This window comes from Castor canadensis, chromosome 3 (assembly GCF_047511655.1).
Source record: "Castor canadensis chromosome 3, mCasCan1.hap1v2, whole genome shotgun sequence".
Taxonomy (NCBI): domain Eukaryota; kingdom Metazoa; phylum Chordata; class Mammalia; order Rodentia; family Castoridae; genus Castor; species Castor canadensis.
The window spans coordinates 95,423,030-95,428,900 of NC_133388.1; positions in this window are offsets into that span (position 1 = coordinate 95,423,030).

Genomic DNA, 5,871 nt, shown 5'->3' on the forward strand with positions numbered 1-5,871 from the left:
GGTACCAGTTAGCCGATGGCCAATTGCCGTGTTTTCTGAGTGCGTGTGGGATGTGTTCTGTTCCCTTTGCTTTCCCAGGTTTTTAGCCATGGGGCTCATTCCCGAAGCCTCTTGAGGAGCAGCTTCGTGTGGCGTTGACTTACTGTCTTTGGTTCCACGGATGAAAGGTATACTGTGATGGCCCTCCGAGAGCCCTTTCAGAATTGAATGACCTTTCTGCGAGGAGTTTCATGCGATTCCGTGGTTTCTTGTGTTCCTGCAACCTGCCATTCTCCAAAGAGCGGGTATGGACTTCAGTGTGTGGAGGATGCTAAGCATTCCATCCTATCCTGTAGAGGGTGTGTGCGTGTGTATTCCTCTGATGAAAGTGAAAGAGTTTCCGTTTTTCAGAGGACGTGCATTGGTGTGGTCCCCTTGAGGCTCCTGACAGTCAGTGTGTGCGTGTGCGTGTTTTGTTCTGGTTCGGAACCCAGAAATCCGGAGAACTGGCCCTGGCCATGGTTCTCACGCTGTAACCCTTGGTGTCATCTACCAGCTTTTGGGACATGTAGTTGGGAGAAGGAAGTCGTCCCGTCTGAGGTGTAGCGAGTGTTCCTGGCTGATTTAGCTGTAAAGGTCTTTGAGGTGTTTTTGCACCCACACCACGTGAAAGCCCTCCTCTCCTTCAAATTGTGGGTTCCAGATTGGGAGTCCTTTGGAACATGAGAGGAATGTCCTGCCACTTCGACCTTGAGTGAGCTGAGGAGGGAACCTGGAGCAGAAAAGCAATCCCCAATTCAGGAGCTCTAGCCAGGAGCCTGCCCCACAAGGGCCTCGAGCCTGGCTGGGGAGGGGCAATGGAGGCAGTGCTTAAAGTGTCGGACCACCCATGACAGCCTTGGGTGTGGGGTCGTGGTGGGCTGCTAGCCCCTGGGAGCCTGGAGAGTGCTGAGGCAGCTCCTGCCTGGCCGGTGGCTATGGCAGCCCGTCCAGCCGAGCAAGAAGAAAGTGGAGGGAGGTGGCCCTGTGTCGGTTGGGTGACGTGTCGTTGCGTTGGGTCCTGGGGAGGCCGGGCACGTACGGCGGGGGCCCTCGGGTGACCTGAGCACACCAGGTTTGGGTGGACCCGGCCTTCCCAGCTAGCCTAAGCTCCCATGCCACAGAGCTTTTAGGGTCCACAGGCCTCTGTGTCACTTGGGCATGGCACTCACCAAGTGGCACAGGCTGCCCAGACCTCGATGTGATGCGTAGGTAGCCTTGGCTTCTGCCTCTCCTCCTGACCACGTGATGCCAGGGTGTGGTTCCAGTGGCCTGGCTAGAGAGGCAAAAGTTTCCTGGAGGCACGGCCCAGGCACCTGTTGATCGGACCTAACAATTTCTTCCTCTTGTCTTCAGGGCCCACTAGCCCCATGGGCAGTGAAGGTTTGAAGACGTCCCCTTCCTTCACCAGTGTTTCCGGGGATTCCTAAGGACGGGCTCTGCTGAGAGGTACTTTTAACAAATGAAAGCCCACGAATTCACTGACACGAAAACAGTTACTTAGCTAATATTCACTTATATCACGGCCACCCTGTGGGTGTGTTCATGAGGTGGGGGGGTGCGCATGTGCTTTAACTTATTGCCTGGATCAGTGTCCTCTGGATGCTCTGCTGCAAGTAGTGCCAGTCAGGCCTTCTTCATGAATGTCCGTACTTTTGGGCTGTTTGCCGCAATGCTTTTTCCTTGATCCAGTTTCATCAGTTGTCTGAGGAGGAACCAGTCAGCGTTCATTGAATACGGCCCGTGTGTATCAGGCTATCGGGATGCATGTGTGACCGAGCATCATCGGCCGGACAAAACTGATGGGAATTCAAGGGAGGGATTGAGGCATTGATTCTAGATGTGGCTTCAGTTGTTCATTGGCCTGAGGGTGGTAATATGTCTGCATGTCTTCTGTCCACGAACTTTGGTGTTGCCTCGCATGGGTTTCTATGATTGATCCTTTCTTGAGAGCTGAAAGTGTCCCCTCATTAGCTTAAGGCCGAGATTTCAGCTATGGCAGGTTAGATTCGTCATGCCTTGAGTGCGGGCAGGGTTCCTGGGCTTTTGTGTGCGTGCGTGTGCGCCTCTCTGTGTGCCTTCACATGAATGTTCATGTGTGTGCGCTTGTGGTCCTGTCTGTCTGTCCTTGGGTGAGTGCGTCTGCGTGTGTCTTTGCATTCAGTACCTGTTCTATCTTCATGTATTAATGTCTTTGCTTTTGCTCATGCTCTCTCATAGCCCCACGTTTCTCACACTCATCGAGGATATCTGCTGCGTAAGCCAGTAGAAGTCTCCCTGAGTCAAAATCTATCATCCTTAGGATGGTGGCAATGGATGCAAAGAAAAAAAGCTATGTGACGGTCAATGACTTCTCATCTTGCGCACCATGGCCGTTAACTAGCTAGAATGGAAGCAGTTCACCCCCAAGGTACCATTTAGCCGATGGCCAATTGCCGTGTTTTCTGAGTGCGTGTGGGAGGTCTGCTGTTCCCTATGCTTTCCCAGGTTTTTAGCCATGGGGCTCATTCCCGAAGCCTCTTGAGGAGAAGCCTCGTGTGGCGTTGACTTTCTGTCTTCGGTTCCATGGATGAAAGGTGTACCGTGATGTCCCTCTGAGAGCCCTTTCAGAATTGAATGACCTTCCTGCGAGGAGTTTCATGTGATTCCGTGGTTTGTTGTGTTCCCGCAACCTGCCATTCTCCAAAGAGCGGGTATTGACGTCACTGTCTTTAGGATGCTAAGCATTCCATACTACGCTGTAGAGGGTGTGTGCGCGTGTATTCCTCTGATGAAGGTGAAGAAGTTTCCGTGTTTCAGAGGACGTGCATTGGTGTGGTACCCTTGAGGCTCCTGGCAGTCAGTGAGTGCGTGTGCGTGTTTTGTTGGGGTTGGGAACCCAGAAATCCGGAGAACTGGCCCTGGCCATGGTTCTCACGCTGTGACCCTTGGCGTCCTCTCCCAACTGTTGGGACATGTAGTTCGGAGAATGAAGTTGCCCCATCCAAGGTGTAGCGAGTGTTCCTGACTGATTTAGCAGTAAAGGGCTTTGAGGAGTTTTTGTACCCACACCACGTGAAAGCCTTCCTCTCCTCCAAATTGTGTGTTCCAGATTGGGAGTCCTTTGGAACATGAGAGGAATGTCATGCCACTTCGACCTTGAGTGAGCTGAGGAGGGAACCTGGAGCAGAAAAGCAATCCCCAATTCAGGATCTCTAGCCAGGAGACTGCCCCAAAAGGGCCTCGAGCATGGATGGGGAGGGGCCGTGGAGGCAGTGCTTAAGGGGTCGGACCACCCATGACAGCCTTGGCTGTGGGGTCGTGGTGGGCTCCTAGCCCCTGGGAGCCTGGAGAGTGCTGAGGCAGCTCCTGCCTGGCCGGTGGCTATGGCAGCCCGGACAGACGAGCAGGAAGAAAGTGGAGGGAGGAGGCCCTGTCTCGGTTGGTGGACGTGTCCTTGCGTTGGGTCCTGGGGAGGCCAGGGACATATGGCGGGGGCCCTCGTTTGACCTGAGCACACCAGGGTTGGGTGGACCCGGCCTTCCCAGCTCGCCTAAGCTCCCATGCCACAGAGCTTTTAGTGTCCACAGGCCTCTGTGTCACTTGGGCATGGCACTCACCAAGCAGCACAGGCTGCCCGGACCTCGCTGTGGTGCGTAGGTAGCCTTGCCTCTGCCTCTCCTCCTGACCACGTGATGCCAGGGTGTGGTTCCAGTGGCCTGGCTAGAGAGGCAAAAGTTTCCTGGAGGCACGGCCCAGGCACCTGTTGATCGGACGTAACAATTTCTTCCTGTTGTCTGCAGGGCCCACTAATCCCACGGGCAGTGAAGATTTGAAGACGTCCCCTTCCTTCACCAGTGTTTCCGGGTATTCCTAATTACGGGCTCTGCTTAGAGGTACTTTTCACAAATGAAAGCCCAGGTATTCACTGACCCAAAATAGTTAATTAGTTAATATTCACTTATATCACGGCCACCCTGTGTGTGTGTTCATGAGTATGGGGTGCATGTGTTTTAACATATTGCCTGGATCAGGGTCCTTTGGATGCTCTGCTGCAAGTAGTGCCAGTCAGGCCTTCTTCATGAAATTCAGTACCTTTGGGCTATTCGCCGCAATGCTTTTTCCTTGATTCAGATACATCAGTTGTCTGAGGAGGAACCAGTCAGCGTTCATTTAATACGGCCCGTGTGTGTCAGGCTATCGGGACGCATGTGTGTCCGAGCATCATCGGCCTGACAAAACTGATGGGAATTAATGGGAGGGATTGAGGCCTTGATTCTAGATCCGGCTTCAGTTGTTCATTGGCCCGAGGGTGGTAGTATGTCTGTATGTCTTCTGTCCACGAACTTTGGTGTCGCCTCGCATGGTTTTCTAAGCTTGATCCTTTCTTGAGAGCTGAAAGTGTCCCCTCATTAGCTTAAGTCCGGGAATTCAGCTATGGCAGGTTAGATTCGTCATGCCTTGAGTGCAGGCAGGGTTCCTGGGCTATTGTGTGCATGCATTTGAGCCTCTCTGTGTGCCTTCGTGTGAATGTTCGTGTGTGTGCGCTTGTGGTCCTGTCTGTCTGTCCTTGGGTGAGTGCGTATGCGTGTGTCTTTGCGTTCAGTACCTGTTCTATCTTCATGTATTAATGTCTTGGCTTTTGCTCATGCCCTCTCATAGTCCTGCATTTCCCACACCCATTGAGGCTATCTGCTGCGTAAGCAAGTAGAAGTCTCCCCGAGTCAAAATCTATCATCCTTAGGATGGTGCCAATGGATGCAATGGAAAAAAGCTATGTGATGCTCAATGACTTCTCGTCTTGCGCACCGTGGCACTTAACTCGCTAGAATGGACGCAATCCACCCGCAAGGTACCAGTAAGCCGATCGCTAATTTCCGTGTTTTCTGAGTGCATGTGGGATGTCTGATGTTCCCTTTGCTCTCCCTGGTTTTTAACCATTGGGCTCATTACCGAAGCCTCTTGAGGAGCAGCCTCGAGTGGCGTTGACTTTCTGTCCTCGGTTCCATGGATGAAACGTGTACTGTGATGTCCCTCCGAGAGCCCTTTCAGAATTGAATGACCTTCCTCAGAGGAGTTTCATGCGATTCCATGGTTTGTTGTGTTCCCGAAACCTGCCATTCTCACGAGAGCGGGTATTGACTTCACTGTCTGGCCAATGCTAAGCATTCCGTCCTAGTCTGTGGAGTGTGTGTGCGCGTGTATTCCTCAGATGAAAGTGAAGGAATTTCCGTGTTTTCGAGGAAGTGGATTCGTGTGGTCCCCTTGAGGCTCCTGGCATTCAGGGTGTGCGTTTGCGTGTTTTGTTGGGGTTAGGAACACAGAAGGCCGGAAAACAGGCCCTGGTTCTCAATGCTGTGACCCTTGGTGTCCTTTCCCACCTGCTGGGACATGTAGTTCGGATAAGGAAGTTGTCCCATCCAAGGTGTAGCGAGTGTTCCTGGCTGATTTAGCTGTAAGGGGCTTGGGGTGTTTTTGTACCCACCACATGAAAGCCTTCCTCTCCTCCAACTTGTGGGTTCCACTTTGGGAGTCCTTTGGAACATGAGAAGAATGTCATGCCACTTCGACCTTGAGTGAGCTGAGGAGGGAACGTGGAGCAGAAAAGCAATCCCCAATTCTGGGGCTCTAGCCAGGAGCCTGCCCCACAAGGACCTGGAGTCTGGATGGGGAGGCGCCGTGGAGGCAGTGCTTAAGGGGTCGGACCACTCATGAAAGACTTGGCTGTGAGGTTGCAGTTGGCTCCTAGCCCCTTGGAACCTGGAGAGTGCTGAGGCAGCTCCTGCCTGGCCTGTGGCTATGGCAGCCAAGACAGCCAATCAGGAAGAAACTGTAGGGAGGTGGCCCTGTCTTGGTTGGGAGACGTGTCCTTCC